The 19,963-nt window shown below is 44.9% G+C and overlaps 1 protein-coding gene and 1 pseudogene across 2 annotated transcripts in view; one reads left to right on the forward strand and one right to left on the reverse strand.

Moving 5' to 3' along the window:
- The first annotated feature begins 1,549 nt into the window (after window positions 1–1,549).
- The window catches only part of AFF4 (ALF transcription elongation factor 4), an 89,982-nt gene continuing 71,568 nt past the window's right edge, over window positions 1,550–19,963 (forward strand). Inside the window, exon 1 of one of the 2 annotated variants that reach the window (XM_008014405.3) lies at window positions 1,550–1,920. The gene's annotated coding sequence lies outside the window, so the exon portion shown is untranslated. The remainder of the gene's footprint in view (window positions 1,921–19,963) is intronic. The other variant, XM_008014406.3, reaches the window with a different exon arrangement.
- Window positions 17,001–19,692, reverse strand: LOC140709973 (V-type proton ATPase subunit e 1 pseudogene; annotated as a pseudogene).

Below are 19,963 nucleotides of genomic sequence, written 5' to 3' on the forward strand. Positions count from 1 at the left end.
GACTACAGGCGCCCGCCACCTCGCCCGGCTAGTTTTTTGTATTTTTTTAGTAGAGACGGGGTTTCACCGTGTTAGCCAGGATGGTCTTGATCTCCTGACCTCGTGATCCGCCCATCTCGGCCTCCCAAAGTGCTGGGATTACAGGCTTGAGCCACCGCGCCCAGCCTTTTTTTTTTTTTCTTTTCTTTTCTTTATTTTTGAGACGGAGACTGGCTCTGTTGCCAGGCTGGAGTGCAGTGGCACGATCTTGGCTCACTGCAACCTCCGCTTCCCAGGTTCAAGTGATTCTCCTGCCTCAGCCTCCCAAGTAGCTGGGACTACAGGCACATGCCACAATGCCCAGCTAATTTTTGTATTTTTAGTAGAGACGGTTTCACCAAGTTGGCTAGGATGGTCTCCATCTCTTGACCTCGTGATCCACCTGCCTCGGCCTCCCAAAGTGCTGGGTTTAGAGGCGTGAGCCACCACGCCCGGCCAATATCTTCTTTTTGAAATGATGAACAAAAGGTTCATCCCTGGACAGTTACCCTATTAGATTCTATGAGACCTTTTGAAAACCCTGTCAAGTCTGTATCATTTTACTCTCTGAGTTAAATTATGGCTTGCCCTGACTGAAACGATGTTTAGAGGTGAAAGAAGTGTTCAGAATGATATGCGAAGAAAAACATCAGTGGTCCGGGTGCGGTGGCTCACGCCTGTAATCCCAACACTTTGGGAGGCCGAGGCGGGCGGATTGGTTGAGGTCAGGAGTTCGAGACCAGCCTGGCCAACATGGTGAAACCGTGTCTCTATAAAAATACAAAAATTAGCGGGAGGTGGTGGCGCCCGCCTTTAATCCCAGCTACTCCGGAGGCTGAGGCACGAGAATCGTTTGCACTCGGGAGGTGGAGGTTGCAGTGAGCCAAGATAGCGCCATTGCACTCCTGTCTGGGCGACAACAGCGAGATCTGTCTTAATAAATAAATAAAAAGAAAAACATTAGTGGCAAAAGATGTTTAGATGACGAAGGAGGGACAGTTTGGCTTCTTAGGATAAGTTTACTGGAAATACCGAACAGCCTCCTGCGTCCTTTGCCTTTTTGCTGCACCTATTGAGGACTCGAGGCTTCGACACCTGGAAGCACGTCTAGGGGGCTCCAGGTTGGGTCGGATCCCCACCAGGGGCGAGGGGCGGAAGGCTTGGGTTCCTCACCTGAGCCCCAGAACCGGCATATCCGGTTCGGCCCGGCCCCGCCCTTCGGAACCTCACTAGCGGGCTACGCGCAGGAGGGCGTGCGCTCCCGGATGTGCAGGCGCTGTCCTTCCCTGACAGCCCTGCCCGAAGCGGCCGCAGTGCCCAGAGGCTCAGGCCTAAACCGCTCGGGCGGGTCCTTTGCCTGGCCCGGGTCATCGGACCCCACAGCCGGGCACGTCACCACCCCGGGCGTCGCCGCCCGGCCCAGCCGGCCAACAGACCCCCGCCCCCTACTCCCCCAGCGGGGAGGGGCGCAGAGGCATCACGTGACGCCCCGCACCCGCCCGGCCCTGGTCACATGGTGGCACGGCCGCTGCGTCAGTCAGAGCCCTGGCTGCGGGAGTCCAGCTGCCGTCGCCGCCGCCAGCGGACGGGGCGGGGATCCTGGTGCCAGGTCCTCGTCAACCCGCCCCCGCCGCCTCAGTCAGCCGTCCCAGCCCGGGCCCGACCGTCATGGAGCGGTGCGGGGCCTACGCCTGTTCCGTGTGAGGCGCGTCGCTGCCGCCGCAGCCGCCTTCGCTTGTCGAGGCCTCCGGAACCCCCGCCGCCTCCCGCAGCCCCTCGCCCTTGGCAGCCTGTCACCGCCCCCTGGGCGGGCTCGAATGCGCGTCCGGTGAAGGTGCAGGCCCGGCGCCGCCACTGCCGCAACCAGGAGATGGTTCGGGCCTAGCGGAGCCGGGACTGGAGGTAAGAAGGGCCGACAGACTGACCGAGGGCCGGGCCGGGCCGGGCTGCGGGGCTTGTGGCCGGGGCCGGGTGGGGTGGGTGGGGGGCCCCGCAAGTTCCGCGGGGAGCCTCGGGGAGACCCTCCGGGCTGGGGCTGCTCGATCAGGTTTCACCCCTCCCCTCATCTTCGCGTCCCACCCCACCACCTTCCTGCAAAAATAAGAAAATAAAAAAAGCTAACCCAGTCCTAACAAAAATTCCCATAAATCCATCTGTTTAGTGTTTCTCCTTTCCTCTTTCTTCCCTCAGGCATTCCATCGGCTGATTTACTTTTTCATATCCTCCTCAATTTCAAATTATTTCTACTTAAAGAGAAAATAGGCCCAGATTCTGGCTAACATTACCCAACTAGTTCTCGCTTTCCTTCTCGCGATCCTGCGCACCTCTCCCACACCCCCACCCCCGCAAAAAAAAAAAAAAAAAAAAAAAAAAAGGAAAAATTTCCGCCTTCGACTTGTGAAGGGGGTTGACTAAAAATGGGAACGTGGGGGGTATAATTCTCGAATACTCCCCCCCACAACTTCCGAATCGGTCTGTTACCTAGTTATCCCAGTAGCTTGTGCGTGGATATTGATGTTTAGGCCTTTCCTCCAGCTGCCTGTGCTTGGGGTTAATCTCGTAATTGACGTCAGTGCTTTGTTCCTTCTACTTTGCTGTTCCTTCCACTCTTTGAGGATGGATCATGGAGTACAGGAGTTTTGGGAGTAACCTTATTCCCTTTTCGTTTACAAACAGTATTATTTTCAGGAAGTGGAAGTACACATCTGAAATGTTTGTATATGGAGTTCAAGGCGAAGAGTTCGATTTAGGGTTCTCGTAGTTTTGTCAGTTGTAATTCAGAATTATGCGGTTTCTTCCCTGCTGGCCATATGGAAATTTTAAACTAAGGCCAGTCACTTTTCCATTGACCAATGTTTTTCTTGATGGAATCTAAGCTATTGTCTGTGAATAGACTGTAAATGTAACATAAAATGTGTGCTAGTTTTAGGGCTCACATGTGAAAAGCGCAAAGCTTCGTTTCTATATTGATTCTGCACTTCATAAAGTGCTTTTTAAAACTTAACTGGCCTTTAACTTATCAAAATTGAAATATTTATGAGAACTTTCTTAATTCGGGATTTGATAAAGAGCCTTTGTGGTCTGTGAGTCTGCCTAGAATCATCTTTGGTCATATGTGCATAAAGAAGTGTTGGCAAGTGGCCACTTGGTTTTCAACAAAGCTGGCTTATTTAAATTTCTCAGGTTCGTTTTCCTTGTTATCACTGCATCTTTCAGCTCCTAAACATAAAAACAATTCCCAATAAGTTATTTTAAGTTATTTTTCAGAGTTAACTTACTAAAAACCTGGTAGCAGTCAAATTTTTCTTTTTTTATTACCAGCAGTTTCTTTCAATTTGTGGTGGTTTGCAGGCTGGTACTTTGATTTTTGTTAGCTCTGTAGAAACAGTAGGCAAATTTTACTTTAAATAAAATTTTGCTTCAAGTGGGGACAAGATAGGGTGTCTGAAAAAAGAGCCTAGCTCTGTTAATTGGAACATGATCTACGGTTTGGGAGTGTAAGGTGAAGCTGTGTAATTAAGAATTCTTAAAGGTAGAATATTTTTGTTCTGAATCACTTTCTACTTGTCAGATTCTCACATTCAGGTTGATACATTCTCTTCTGTGTACTCTTGAGTTATTGTATCCTTTTCGTAACAATATATTCTGCAACCGGGCCTGGTGGTTCACGCCTATAATCCTGGCACTTTAGCACTTTGAGAGGCCAAGGTGGCGGATCAGCTGAGGTCAGGAGTTCGAGACCAGCCTGGCCAACATAGTGAAACCCCATCTCTACTAAAAATACAAAAGTTAGCCAAGTGTGGTGGTGCACACCTGTAGTTCCAGCTACTTGAGAGGCTGAGGCATGAGAATCAAATTAGCCAGACATGGTGGTACACGCCTGTGGTCCCAGCTACTTCAGAGGCTGAGCTAGAAGAATCGCTTGAACCCGGGAGGCAGAGGTTGCAGTAAGCCAAGATCACGCCGCTGGAGTGCAGTGGCTTGATCTCTGCTCACTGCAACCTCTGCCTCCCGGGTTCAAGCGATTCTCCTGCCTCAGCCTCCTGAGTAGTTGGGACTACAGGTGCATGCCACCATTCCCGGCTAATTTTTTTTGTATTTTTAGAAGAGACGGGGTTTCAGCATGTTGGTCAGACTGGTCTCGAACTCCTGACCTTGTGATCTGCCCGCCTCGGCCTCCCAAAGTGCTGGGATTACAGGCGTGAGCCACTGTGCCCGGCCAACCTGGGCGATGTCTCAAAACAAACAAACAGAAGCCCACTATATATTTTGCATTGTAATTTTCTTTTTTTCCCTGTCTCTTGCAGATATTGAGGGATGCATAGTAATTTTCTTATAGATCTGTTACAGGGTTTTTGAGGAAGTACTATATTTATTCCTCTTTTTATTTTCCTCAGTATTTTTGCACAATTACTAGATTGAATTTGAATGTGATGATATTTTGAACTTGAAATTGTTCTGTCAAGTTATCTAAGATTTCACAAAAAGGTAAAGCTGTATGAGCAAAGGATCAGTATTTGAAAGGGAAAAACCAATTAGTTTCAGAAGATGAGACAGAATATGAAGCTTTCTAGAAGTTATGCATTTTGCCTTTTTTGAGAAGGTAAGGTAAATGCCATGGTTTTATGTGTACCTAAGAGGAACAAATAAAACAGGTATTTCTTCCTTTGTGGCCATCCACTGGTTTAGAATGGAGTTCAAAATCTATGAGGACTTGACTTTTCTTTGTGGTATTTTAATACAATCAAAGAGGTATTCTGAAGTATTGAGAGCACACCTGGACAATGACCCAGAAGTACAGCATGTACTATAAAAAATTGATGACTTAGATTTTTTTTTTTACTTTAGGTTTATTCTACAGATATCTCACTATAAAGACTTTTCTATGTGATATAAAGGTTCCCAGCTCTCCTGCATCCTTATTATGTTTTACCCATTCCCTTATTCATTTCCTCTGATAAGTTGGAACAATTCTATTTGATTTCTGGGAGGGTGTTAGCTAGTCTCAGTTATTGTGAAAGCTGGTAACTAAAGACTGCATAAAGCTAACCTGGCGTGTTACCTTGCCGCTTTTTCCTTTGGTTTAAGAAAAGCACTCCTACTGGCCAGGCGTGGTGGCTCACGCCTGTAATCCCAGCACTTTGGGAGGCCGATGCAGGCAGATCACGAGGTCAGGAGATGGAGACCATCCTGGCTAACACGGTGAAACCCCGTCTCTACTAAAAAAAAAATACAAAAAATTATACGGGCGTGGTGACAGTTGCCTGTAGTCCCAGCTACAAGGGAGACTGAGGCAGGAAAATGGCGTGAACATGGGAGGCGGAGCTTGCAGTGAGCGGAGATGGTGCCACTGCACTCCAGCCTGGGCGACAGAGTGAGACTCTGTCTCAAAAAAAAAGAAAAGCACTCCTACTTGTTGTTAACTCCCTATACATACCCTTCTTGGTTATTTGAAGTGTTACTCTAATACATGGAAGAGAGCAGTAATATATGCTCCAGTTACTGAGTTTTGGCACATCATCTGTATTCCTATTTGTCTTGATGTTCATTTTCACTGGTATCATATCTTGGAAATTTTAACGGTACTGGGGCACAGAAAATATTAGAACCACCAAATTCAATTCCAGAGTATTCCGAAACATTTTAATACTAGAACTACCTATTCTGTTTTTGAAGAAAAAAAATCTTACCTAACTACCTGCTTTATCAACTATTCTTTGTTAAAAAATCTGTAACCTGGCCGGACTCAGTGGCTCATGCCTGTAATTCCAGCACTGTGGGAGGCCAAGGCGGGAGGATCACGAGGTCAAGAGATCAAGACAATCCTGGACAGTATGGTGAAACCCCGTCTCTACTAAAAACATAAAAATTAGCTGGGCATGGTGGCGTGTGCCTGTAGTCCCAGCTCCTTGGGAGGCTGAGGCAGGAGAATCACTTGAATCTGGGAGGCGCAGGTTGCAGTGAGCTGAGATCGCACCACTGCACTCTAGCCTGGCAACAGAGCAAGACTCCATCTCAAAAAACAAAAAAACAAAAAAACCAAAAAAAAACCTGTAACCTGAGGAATGTTCTGACAGAAGGCATTTTATGTAACTTTTTCTCTCTCGGAGTGCTTAATGAAGGGTGTTGGTGGCTTTTAGGCAAGGAAACATAGCTTATTAGTGGATACTGTTTTAAACTAATTACTTCAATAATCATTTCCTAGGACAGGTAAGAGAACTTCATGTATTCTTTTCCCAAGGTTGTTGGGTAGAAGAAATCAGGGACTGACATGAATAGATTGCACTGGAAAGCCAGTATGGTTTGATTATCCAGAGATCCGTTTGGGGACAGGGCTTCCTGGGGTTGCTTTGGGCCTAATAGCTCTCCCAGGATTTTGTCAGTTTGGAGTTGCCTAGTGGGTTATGACTTTTCCTTTTCATGTCATCGTTGGGGAAGGTACAGTTTTATGGAGAGGTGATTACCAGCCAATACTCTGCAGAGACACACCTTCTCACCTTTTTGCAGTTGCTTCCATTTCTCCCAGTTGGAATATTATTTCTTCTATCTTGTTTCTTACCTGTTAAAATTTCACCATTTTTAAAGGCCTAATTCACATTTCATTGCCTTCTTGAAGGTTTGCTTAATTCTTCACCCCATTCCAGTTGTGATCTACTTCACTTTGTAGCTCCTTTTTTTTTTTTCGAGACAAGGTCTCACTCTGTCATTCAGGCTGGAGTGCAGTGGTGTGATCTTGGCTCACTGCAACCTCTGCTTCCCAGGCTCCAGCAATTTTCATGCCTCAACCTCCCAGGTAGCTGGGACTACAGGTGTGCACCACCGTGCCCTGCTAAGTTTTTTTGTATTTTTTATAGAAACGGGGTTTCACCCTGTTGTCCAGGCTGGTGTATCTCTTTTAATTATTTGTTATGCAGCTACTGTGGGACTATAGCCTGCTGAGTAACGTCATGAAAAATGTATTAGGGAAGACACTAGTAAAAGGAGGACTGTAACTGTTGTAATATTTCACTATGTGTTTCTAAAATATAAAGATTAAAACAATAATCACAATATTATACACTAAAAAAGTAACACTAATTCCTTAATATCATCTATATCCAGTTAAGTGTTCACATTTCCCTGATTATAGTTTTTGTATTGTTTTTTACAATTTGTGTGAATTAGGATCCAAATAAGGTCTGTATATATTACATTGGGTTTAGGTGCATATCAGCCCTCTTTTTTTTAATCTGTAAGTTTTCCTCTGTCTTTTTATTGTGGTTATTCCCATACAGTTGGTTTGTTGGAGAAGCCAGGTCTTTGCCCTATGATACTTCTCAGAATCTAGATTGTGTTGATGAGATCCCAGTAGTTTCATGTAATATGTTCTTTTGTCCCTTGTATTTTCTGTACATTTTATTTTATTTTTTTATTTCTATTTTTTGAGATGGAGTCTCGCACTGTCACCTAGGCTAGAGTGCAGTGGCGTGATCTCAACTCACTGCAACCTCTACTTCCTGGGTTTCAAGCAGTCCTCCTGCCCCAGCCTCCTGAGTAGCTGAGACTACAGGTGCCTGCCACCACACCCAGCCAATTTTTGTATTTTTAGTGGAGACGGGGTTTCGCCATGTTAACCAGGCTGATCTCGAACTCCTAACCTCAGGTGATCTGCCCGCCTCGGCCTCCCAAAGTGCTGGGATTATACACGTGAGCCACTGCACCCAGCCTTTTTGTAGCTTTTAATAGTTAACATCTAGAAGTCTGGCCTGATTTACCATTGAATTAAATAAGATTTTAAATTAATAATAATTATTTTTTTGGACAGGGTTACACTCCGTTGCCCAGGCTGGAGTGCATGGGGCAGTCATGGCTCACTGCAACCTTGATCTGCTGAGTGCCATCCTCCTGCCTCAGCCTTCTAAGTAGCTAGGACTACAGGCATGAGACACCATGCCTGGCTAAATTTTTTGGTTTTTGCAAAGATGGGGTCTTGCTGTGTTGCCTAGACTGGTCACAAATTCCTGACCTCAAGTAGTCCTCCCACCTCAGCCTCTCAGTGTGCTGAGATTCCAGGCATGAGTTACTGCACCTGGCCATTTTTATTTTTTTTTTGAGACGAAGTCTCACACTGTCACCCAAGCTAGAGTGCAATGGTGCGATCTTGGCTCACCGCAACCTCCACCTCCCAGGTTCAACTGATTCTCCTACCTCAGCCTCCTGAGTAGCTGGAATTACAGGCGCCTGCCACCACGCCCGGCTAATTTTTGTATTTTTAGTAGAGATGGGGTTTCACCACATTGGTCAGGTTGGTCTCGAACTCCTGACCTTAGGATGTGCCTGCCTCAGCCTTCCAAAGTGCTGGGATCACAGGTGTGAGCCACCTTGTCTGGCCCATGTTTACATTTTTAAATGGTAGAAAAAGTCATTTTTTTTTTAGCAAGTGAATATTTTAGGAAACACAGATTTCTCTCTCTCTCTCTCTTTTATTTTCCCCTGAGATGGAGTCTTGCTCTGTGGTCCAGGCTGTGCAGTGGTATGATCTCGGCTCACTGCAACCTCCGCCTCCCAGGTTCAAGTGATTCTCCCTGCCTCAGCCTCCTGAGTAGCTGGGACTACAGGCCTGCGCCACCACGCCTAGCTAATTTTTGTAGTTTTGGTAGAGATGGGGTTTTGCCATGTTGGCCAGGCTGGTCTTGAACTTCTGACCTCTGGTAATCTGCCTGCCTTGGCCTTCCAAGGTGCTGGGATTACAGGCATGAGCCACCGGGCCCGGCCAGGAAACTCAGATTTCAATGTCCATAAATAAAGTTTTATTGGAACACAGACAACACACCCATTTGTTTATGTGTTGTCTTTGGCTGCTTTTGCTGCTGTGATGGCAGAATTTAGTAATTGTGACTATATGGCCTGCCAAACCTGAAATATTTACTTCCCTAAAAACATTCGTTGAATCCTGCCTTAGCAGATCAAATGGGCCTTAGTGGATACTTGGGTTTGAGGATTTTCTTAGCGTTGAGCAGTTAGTTACAAGGTCCCTATTTACTGTGGTGGCTCTTAGGGTTTTTTGTTGGTAGAATATGTATATTTGTCTAATACGTATGTGTATAATACATACATACATTACATATATTACATGTATTATATATTACACATTTTGTGCATTATATATACTATAAAATATAGTAAATATAGTTTATATTATATATAGTATGTATAGCATATGTTATATATAGTATATATAATATACTCTACTGTATATTATATACTATATAATCTGTAATACATGTTGTATATTTTTTAATATATATATTTTGTTTGTTTGTTTGTTTGTTTTCTTTTGAGATGGAGTCTCGCTCTGTTGCCTAGGCTGGAGTACAGTGGCACGATCTTGGCTCACTGCAACCTCTGCCTTCCGGGTTCAAGCGATTTTCCTGCCTCAGCCTCCTGAGTAGCTGGGATTATAGGCGTGTGCCACCACTCCTGTCTAATTTTTGTATTTTTAATAGAGATGGGGTTTCACCATGTTGATCAGGCTGGTCTTGAACTCCTGACCTTGTGATTTGCCCACCTCGGCCTCCCAAAGTGTTGGTATTACAGGCGTGAGCCGCCGCACCCGACCTGTATAGTTATAGGTACACTATTATGTAGTATACTATGCAAATGAGCATTACCGCCTGAGCTCTGCTTCCTATCAGATCAGATTCTCATAGTGATACGGACAGGAGGCAGGGAAATACTGGCTAGAAGAGGGTGGGATACCTGGTGAGGGCCCCTCAAGCCTGGACCCATAGCCCTAAATAAGAACTTCACATCCCTGTTTTCCTGCCTGAATGTTGCCTTTTCCATAACTACCCTGGCCCGCCACGCCCCCCCACCCAGTACCCATAAAAACCCCAAGCTCCACTAGCAGAGGAACAGAGTGGTACGGCAGAGAAGGAGAGAAGAGAAGAAGTAGAGAAGAGAAGAAGCAGCTGGATACCAGAGACTATGGGTTGGAGAGGATTTCAGCTAGGGACAGCTGAGCTCCAGGGCAAGATTTTCTTCCCACTCCATCCCTTTTCCAGCTCCCCATCCTGCTGAGAGAGCCACTTCCACCACTCAATAAAATTTCTGCATTCACCATCCTTTAAGTTCATGTGACCTGATTCTTCCTGAATACCAGAGAAGAACCTGGGTACCAAGAAAGCAGGATGTGAAAGGCTATCACCCTGACCTTCCACTGAGCTTAACACTTAGCCATCCGTGGACAGCAAATGATAAAAGCATTGTTTGTAACACACACTGTCTGGGGCTCCAGAGGTCGTGGGCAACCACCCCTAGATGCTGCCATGGGCCGATATGGGGTTCATTCCTGCTGGCACCCAAAGGCTCCTGCACTGACTCACCCTGTGTGCTCCCCCTCCCGCAAGGGGTTTGAGCATGGCGGGTAAGCAAGTGAGCCACCTCTGTCACAAGTCATGTGGTGGGTTCGAGGGAACTATGCCGTGTCAATAGGAGCTCAAACCCTGTTGTGAACTGCACATGCAAGAGATCTAGGTTGCATACTGCTTCGGAAAATCTAATGCCCGATGATGTGAGGTGGAATGGTTTTCTTTCAAAATGATCTCCCCGCAACTCCTGTCCATCCATGGAAAAATTGTCTTTTGTGAAACTGGTCCCTGGTGCCAAAAAGTTTGGGGATTGCTCATCTGTATGACTTTCCTGAATCTGGAATGCGTACCACGTGTTCAAGAAGCCCAGGAAAAGGCCCTTGGGACTGGAAGGGACTGGTAGAAAGTATGAGATTAATCTGATGAGGAGACAAGAGTCAGATCAAGTAGAATATTGTAAGCCATGTTGAGGACTTTAAAATTTACCTAACGTTTATCTTAAGGTAAACGGAAAGCTTATTTAAAAATTTTAAGCAGAAATTAGGCAATCTGACCTGATTTGCATCTTAGAAAGATTACTTTGGCTGCTGTATGGTATATAAAGAGAAACTGAGGGAAGTAGAAGTCCAATTAGAAAGGCTATAGCGTTTATTCAAGCCAAAGATAAAATGTTGTGTGTTTTGAACCGTGGTAGTGGAAAAATAAGTGAGGAGGGAGATTCAAAATATATTTTGGAGGTTATGGTGATGGATTGGATTTGGAAAGAGATTGAAGGAAGAATTCAGCAAAAGCAGTTGGCTGGCTGGATGCACTACTATTAGGATGAGGATCACTGGAGGAGGAGTGGTTGGCGGTAAGGGAAAGCAGATCAGAAAATTAATTTTAGATGGATTAAGATTGAGATTTTTGGGACTGGGCATGGTGACTCATTACAAAGTTACTGTACTCCCAGCACTTTGGGAGACTGAGGTGGTAGGATTACTTGAGGCCAGGAGTTTGGGACCGGCCTGGGCAATATAATGAGATCTTGCCTCTACAAAAAATTAAAAAGAAAAAAAAAATTAGCCAGGTGTGGTGTCATGCACCCTTTAGTCCCAGCTACTCAGGAGGCTGAGGTGGGAGGATCACTTACCTAAGGAGTTTGAGGTTACAGTGAACTATGATTGCACCACTGTACTCCAGCCTAGGTGACAGACTGAGACCCTGTCTCTGAAAAATAAAAAATTACAATAAAAACAAAAAAAGAGATAACTTAGTTTTAAAGCCTTTGGGATTAAAAAAAGGTACACTTTTTTTGTTTTTTGTTTTTTTTTAATAGAGAGATTCTCCCTATGTTGCCTAGGCTGGTCTTGAACTCCTGAGCTCAAGCAGTCCTCTTACCTTGCCTTCCCAAAGTGCTGAGATTACAGGCCTGAGACATAGTGCCTAGCCCTGATTTAGATTTCTTAGATAGCCAAAGAGCATTGTCAAACAGGTTCCTGGATGTGCGGTTTTGTATTTCAGAAGAGAAAGTATCATGGGGAGCATATGTGGGCATTCTGGTTGTAGGCATAGAGTTGTTTTTTTTTTTTTTTTTTTTGAGATGGAGTCTCACTCTGTCACTTAAACTAGAGTGCAGTGGCACGATCTTGGCTCACTGCAGCCTCTGCCTCCCAGGTTCAAGTGATTCTTATGCTTCAGCCTCTCAAGTAGGTGGAATTACAGGCATGCACCACTATGCCCAGTTAATTTTTTTTGTATTTTTAGCAGAGACAGAGTTTCACCGTGTTGGCCAGGCTGGTGTTGGACTCCTGACCTCAAGTAATCCGCCCGCCTTGGCCTCCCAAAGTGCTGGGATTACAGGTATGAGCCACCAAGCCTGGCCACATAGAGATATTTTAAGTTTTGGGAATGTAAGGAGAGGATATAAAATGAATGAGAATAAGACCCATGGCTGAGCACCAGAGGAGCACCAATTTTGAAGACGTCTGGTAGGTAGGATGGGAAGAGCCAGAGGAGCTGGAGATGCTGGGAAGGCTAAGTGTTACAGAAGCCAAAGAGTGTATCAAGGAGAAATAAGTGACTGAATGTATTGAATGGTAAGTCAAGTAAAATGGTAAAATATCTGTTGGATTTAGCAATATAGAAGTTGCTAATGATCTTGGCAAAGAAATACGATGTGGGAAATTGTAAACAGAATGTTGGGAAATTGGAAACAGAATGTTGAATAGTGATTGCATACAGCGTTTTGGAAAGTATTAATAATTTGGCTATATCTACTAAAGTTGAAAATGCTCATCCTCTGCAGCCCAGTAGTAGCCTAGAAGTAGTAGCCCACTTCTAGCTGTCTATTCTAGAAGAACTCTCACTCATTGGTGTGAAAAGATATGCATAAAAATGATCATTTAATATTGTTTTTAATGGCAGAAAAAGGGGAAAGTACCTAAATATGTGTCATCTGGAGAGTAGATAAGTAAACTGTGTGGATACACAGTGAAAATAATGGATTATTTCTTTTCCGTTATTACAATGGAATACATTTCCATACATTACAATAGATTAACCTTGTAATGCTGAGCATTAAAAAAATTGAGTTGTTGGCCAGGAGCGGTGGCTCAAGCCTGTAATCCCAGCAGTTTGGGAGGCCGAGACGGGTGGATCACGAGGTCAGGAGATCGAGACCATCCTGGCTAACACGGTGAAACCCCGTCTCTACTAAAAAATACAAAAAACTAGCCGGGCGAGGTGGCGGGCGCCTGTAGTCCCAGCTACCCGGGAGGCTGAGGCAGGAAAATGGCATGAACCCAGGAGGCGGAGCTTGCAGTGACCTGAGATCTGGCCACTGCACTCTAGCCTGGGCGACAGAGCGAGACTCCGTCTCAAAAATAAAAATTGAGTTGTTGAGAGTATACCTTTTTAGTAACGTTGAAAAAATATGCAAAACAATTCAGTTTCTTATTTAGAGATGTGTACATAAGTAGTAAAAGTATAAAGAAATTCCTGACTTGGCATGATGACTCATGCCTATAATCCCAGCACTTTGGGAGGCCGAGGTGGGCTGATCACTTGAGGTCAGGAGTTTGAGACCCCATCTCTACTGAAAATACAAAAATTAGCCTGGTGTCATGGCAGATGCCTGTAGTCCCAGCTACTCAGGAGGCTGAGGCAAGGAGAATTGCTTGAACCTGGGTTGCGGAAGTTGCAGTGAGTTGAGATCGTGCCACTGCATTCCAGCCTGGGGAACCAAGTGAGACTCTGTCTCAAAAAAAAAGAAAAGAAACTTCCTGAGAATGATTGACAACAAAATCAGAATAGTGTCTACTGCTTATAGGGGGAGAGAGTACTTGGAGATGTGATCCAGGAGAAGTATACAGTAGCCTTCTACTATGTTGGTAAGGCTTTATTTCCTAAGGTGGTGGTTTGATGGGTAGCACAACTGTTCACTGTATTGGTCCTTACCTTTTGGGGTAACATTTTATAAAATGAATGGTTGCTGAGGAAGTGGAGAATCACCAAAAGTCCTTTTGAGAAGCTTGGCTGGAGAGAGTTGGGGGCCAGTGAAGACTTTTTTTTTTTTTTTTGTAGACAGAGTCTCGCCTTGTTGCGCAGGCTCTGGAGTGCAGTGTCGCGATCTTGCTTACTGCAACCTCTGCCTCCTGGTTCAAGCAGTTCTCCTGTTTCAACCTCCTGAGTAACTGGGTCTACAGGTGTGCACCACCATGCCCAGCTAATTTTTATAATTTTAGTAGAGACAGGATTTTGCCATGTTGGCCAGGCTGATCTCGAACTCCTGGCCTCAAGTGATCTGCCCGTCTCAGCCTCCCAGAGTGCTGGGATTACAGCAGACATGAGCCACCATCCTGGCCTTTTTAAAATCTTTTTTAAAGAGTATGTTTGAATGCTGATGGAAAGGATTCGAAGGATTCATTAGAGATGGAGAAGTTGAAGTTATTTGAGAAAAAGTCGCGACTGCTAAAGGTCTAGAAGACAGCAAAATGAGGATAATTGTTCTTTGTTAGGAAGATTCGAGTTTTTTTCCTTTGTCACTGGGAGGGAGGAGAATAGATGTAGATGCTGATAGTTTGAAAGCTGATGGTTGATTGATAAAAATATTTTTCTTCCATTGTTTTTTAGTTTTATTTTATTTTTGACATGGAGTCTCGCACTGTCGCCTGGACTGGAGAGCAGTGGGGCGATCTTGGCTCACTGCAACCTCTGCCTCCTGGATTCAAGCGATTCTCCTACCTCAGCCTCCCGAGTAGCTAGGATTACAGGCACCCACCACCATGCCTGGCTTGTTTGTTTGTTTATTTATTTATTGAGACGGAGTTTCACTCTTATTGCCCGGGCTGGAGTGCAGTGGCACAATCTCAGCTCACTGCAACCTCTACCTCCCGGGTTCAAGCGATTCTCCTGCCTCAGCCTCCTGAGTAGCTGGGATTACAGGCATGTGCCACCATTCCCGGCTAATTTTGTATTTTTAGTAGAGACATGTTGGTCAAGCTGGTCTGGAACTCCCAACCTCAGGTGATCCGTCTGCCTTGGCCTCCCAAAGTGCTGGGATTACAGGTGTGAACATCGCACCCGGCCAGGCCCAGCTAATTTTTTGTATTTTTAGTTGAGATGGGATTTCACTATGTTGGCCAGGCTGGTCTCGAACTCCTGACCTCGTGATCTACCCGCCTCGGCCTCCCAGAGTACTGGGATTACAGGTGTGAGCCACCTTGCCCGGCCGCTTTTTATTTTCATTTATTTATTTTTGAGACTAGGTCTTGCTCTGTTGTTGGCCGAGCTGGAGTGCAGTGGCACAAACAGCTCACTGCAGCCTTAAACTCCTGGGCTCAAGTGGTCCTTCTGCCTCAGTCTCCAAGTAGCTAGGACTAAAGGCATGCACCACCTTGCCTGGCTAATTTTTACTTTTTTTTTTGAGACAGAGTCTCGCTCTAGGGCAGTGGCGCCATCTCTGCTCACTGCAAGCTCCGCCTCCCGGGTTCATGCCATTCTCCTGCCTCAGCCTCCAGAGTAGCCGGTACTATAGGCACCTGCCATCACGCCTGGCTAATTTTTGTGTGTGTGTATGTTTTTAGTAGAGACCGGGTTTCACCGTGTTAGCCAGGATGGTCTCGATCTCCTGACCTTATGATCTGCCCGCCTCGGCCTCTCAAAGTGCTGGGATTACAGGCTTGAGCCACCGTGCCCGGCCTAACTTTTACATTTTTTAAGAGATGAGGTCTCACTTTGTTTCCCAGGCTGGTCTGGAACTCCTGGGCTCGAGCGGTCCTTCCACATTGGCCTCCCAAAGTGCTGAGATTGCAGGTGCGAGCCACTGGTCCTGGCCCATCATTTCTTAAAGCAGAAAAATAATTTATTCCAAAAGATGGCAGAGAGCCAGGTATGATGGCTCATGCCTGTAGTCTGAGCTACTCTGAAGGCTGTGGCAGGAGGATTGCTTGAGCCAGGAGTTTGAAACAACCCTGGGCAACATGGCAAGACCCATCTCAAAAAAAAAAAAGACAAAAGATGGCAGAAATAAGATTTTCATCCTGAAAATATAATTTGGTGTAGTTGTTTTGGGACAGATCTTCCCTCTCAACGTGCCTTCCTACCGACTGCCCCACTGGAGTCTTGTTTGTCTAATAGCAGTTTTTAGACCCTTCACTGATTCCCATGTTTTTTTTTTTTTTTTTTTTTTTTGAGATGGAGTCTCGCTCTGTCGCCCAGGCTGGAGTGCAGTGGCCGGATCTCAGCTCACTGCAAGCTCCGCCTCCCGGGTTCACGCCATTCTCCTGCCTCAGCCTCCAGAGTAGCTGGGACTACAGGCGCCCGCCACCTCGCCCAGCTAGTTTTTTGTATTTTTTAGTAGAGACGGGGTTTCACCGTGTTAGCCAGGATGGTCTCGATCTCCTGACCTCGTGATCCGCCCGTCTCGGCCTCCCAAAGTGCTGGGATTACAGGCTTGAGCCACCGCGCCTGGCCTGATTCCCATGTTTTGATAAGGCAAGAACCATCTTCAAATCTATAAATTCCAAGGGATAGATTAAGATATTTCTCAGAAGAGAGCATCTTCTGACTTACAGGAGTCCATAAACATAGTGTGGAATCAGCATAGTTTAGGTTAAGTACACACATAATTCATCAAAGTGTAAATCAGGTGAAGGAAAAAACTACTGCATTGTGAGAAAGAAAATTCAGATGTGTTATGAATATTTAAGGCAGCTGATACCCCAAATAGGCAAAGTCAAAGAAGGTGGCCTGCATTTGGAGGTAATTTTGCATCCAAAAAGGGATTCACTTTCTTTTTTTTTTTTTTTTTTTTTTTTTGAGACGGAGTCTCGCTCTGTCGCCCAGGCTGAAGTGCAGTGGCCAGATCTCAGCTCACTGCAAGCTCTGCCTCCCGGGTTTTCACCATTCTCCTGCCTCAGCCTCCCGAGTAGCTGGGACTACAGGCACCCGCCACCTCGCCCGGCTATTTTTTTTGTATTTTTTAGTAGAGACGGGGTTTCACTGTGTTAGCCAGGATGATCTCGATCTCCTGACCTCGTGATCCGCCCGTCTCGGCCTCCCAAAGTGCTGGGATTACAGGCTTCAGCCACCGCACCGGCCGGGATTCACTTTGATTTCAATCACTGAACACTGTAGAACATGTCTTCTTCCTCAAGGCCAATGTTGCTTCAGATACCAGGTGATTTCATCTTTCAAGTATGTTGCATAGAGAGGGTTGCACTGGGCCAGAATTGCAGTCAGCCAAAAGAGAGCAGCAAACTGAACAGGTCACCATCATGGTGATAATAACTCCCCAGTTAGGCCCCTTAGGGATGAACCAGGGCACAAAGAAGCCAACAAAGCCCCAGGACATGCTCATCTCTGTGAGGCCATGATACACCATGTTTGCTGCTGGAGCTGCCTCTCTCTGATTTTTAGTATTCTGTTTTTAAATCTTTGTCCATTAAGACAAGGTTATTTGTGAATGGAAATTAGGATTGTGAGGAGTCATAGAACTTTATGAAATACTTGTGAGGAATGGGAAAAAGCATTCATCAGAGAAAAATAGTACAGTTTCACTTTGGGAGGCCAAGGCGGGCAGATCCTGAGGTCAGGAGATTGAGACCATCTTGGCCAACATGATGAAACCCTGTCTCTATTAAAATACAAAAGATTAGCTGGGCATGGTGGCATGCGCCTGTAGTCCTAGCTACTCGGGAGGCTGAGACACAGGAATTGCGTGAACGCAGGAGGTGGAGGTTGCAGTGAGCCGAGATCGTGCCACTGCACTCCAGCCTGGCGACACAGCAAGACTCCATCTCAAAAAAAAAAAAAAAAAAAAAAAAAACACAATTTCTGGGGAACTTTGAGGGTCCAATTGAGAGTGATTTATGAAATACAATGAGAAATTCAGATAATACATAAGGATGTGATGAAGGAAGCAAAAATGTGTGTAATTGTTATCTTTGCTTTCATGTTTTTCACTACATTATTTTAAACCTGAAGGCTATAGAAGTCTCATGACTAACTTTGGGGCAAAGGTCCTTCTGTGCTAAATATTGTCTTGGGATCTGATGTTTTGTTATTGGCTTTGATCTCTAAGTGTACAACCTTTGTTTCCCTGACTTGTAGGAAGGGACCTCTTCAGACTGTCTCATGGGTAGAGAAATCCTATCAAATGAGGCCAAGAGGGATTACGTACTGTTGAGGCTTTGTGCTTTAACATAGTGCATTGTGGTAAAGTTACAGTTTAATAGCAGTTGTAATATACTGGATTTGAAAATAATTGAAATCTTAGCTTAAACCTCATTTTGACTTTCGGAGTTTAAATCACTCAATAATCTTATAGCTGAATGGCTCCATTTTTCAGTAGGATAGTTATTCTAAGACACTAAGTGGAAAAAAAAATTGTAACAAATTCTGACCTCCTCTTGAATGGGGAAAGTTAGAGTACACATTTTACACTGAACTGTTTTCTTTTCTTTTTTTTTTTGGGGACAGAGTCTCACTCTGTTGTGCAGGCTAGAGTAGAGTGGCACAATCTTGGCTCACTGCAACTTTCGCCTCCCAGATTCAAATGATTCTCTTGCCTCAGCCTCCCGAGTAGCTGGGACTACAGTTGCATGACACCACAGCTGGCTAATTTTTGTAGTTTTCGTAGAGATGGGGTTTGGCCATGTTGGCCAGGCTGGTCTCGAATTTGTGATCCACTGCCTCAGCCTCCCAAAGTGCTGGGATTACGGGTGTGAGCCGCAACGCTCGGCTGTTTTTTAAAATTAAAATTGTAAAAAGTCACGAAGTGTTTTATATACTTATTTAACTTATTTATTTGAGACAGAGTCTTATTCTGTCGTCACAAAGTGCAGTGGTGTGATCTTGGCTCACTGCAACCTCTGCCTCCCGGTTCAAGCAATTCTTGTGCCTCCGCCTCCCAAGTAGCTGGGACTACAGGAGCACGCCACCACGCCTGACCTAAAATGTTTTATAACTAATGTATGTGTTTATAAAAAAATTATAGAATGAATGTAATTCATAGGAATACACATTTAAATTTTTATTTTTACAGTGTACTAATTTTTTTATTGTGGCAAAATATATATAATATAAAATGTACTATTTTAATAATTTTACATATACAATTCAGTGGCATTAAGTACATTCACAGTATTGTACAATCATCAACACTGTTTCCAGAACATTTTCATCATCCCAAACAGAACCTCCCCACCTCTATTCTATTTTCTGTCTCTATGAATTTGTCTATTCCAGGTGCCTCATATTAAGTAGAATCATACAATATGTGTCCTTTTGTGTCTAACTTATTTCACATAGCATAATGTTTTCAAGGTTCATCTATGTTGTAGCATGTATCAATTTCATTCCTTATGGCTAAACAGTATTCCATTGTATATATATACCACATTTTGCTTCTCTGTGTTGATGGATCACCATCTGTTGATGGACATTTGGGTTGTTTCCATCTTTTGACTATTGTGAATGATGCCACTGTGAACATTGGTGTACATGGATCTGTTTGAGTCTCTGCTTTCAGTTCTTTTGGATATATTCCTAGGAGTAAAATTGCTGGATCCTACGGTAATTATTTGTTAAAGTTTTTAAGGAACTGCCAATCCATAGCAGCTGCACCATTGCACATTGCCACCAGCAGTGCACAAAGGTTCCAATTTGTCTACATCCTCACCAACATGTGTTATTTTGTGATTTTGTTTTTATCATAGCCATCCTAATGGGTGTGGAGTGATATTGTGGGTTTTTTTCTCATTAAACTTTACTTGTTTATTCTTTTTTTGAGACGGAGTTTTGCTCTTGTTGCCCAGGCTGCAGTGCAATGGCGCAACCTGGCTCACCGCAACCTCCACCTCCCGGGTTCAAGTGATTCTCCTGCCTCAGCCTCCCGAGTAGCTGGGATTACAGGCATGTGCCACCATGCCTGGCTAATTTTGTATTTTTAGTAGAGACGGGGTTTTTCCACGTTGGTCAGGCTAGTCGCGAACTCCTGACCTCAGGTGATCCGCCCGCCTCAGCCTCCCAAAGTGCTAGGATTACAGGCGTGAGCCACTGTGCCCGGCCTGTTTATTTTTATTTTTATTTTTATTTTTATTTTATTTCATTTT

This window comes from Chlorocebus sabaeus, chromosome 23 (genome assembly GCF_047675955.1).
Source record: "Chlorocebus sabaeus isolate Y175 chromosome 23, mChlSab1.0.hap1, whole genome shotgun sequence".
Classification (NCBI taxonomy): domain Eukaryota; kingdom Metazoa; phylum Chordata; class Mammalia; order Primates; family Cercopithecidae; genus Chlorocebus; species Chlorocebus sabaeus.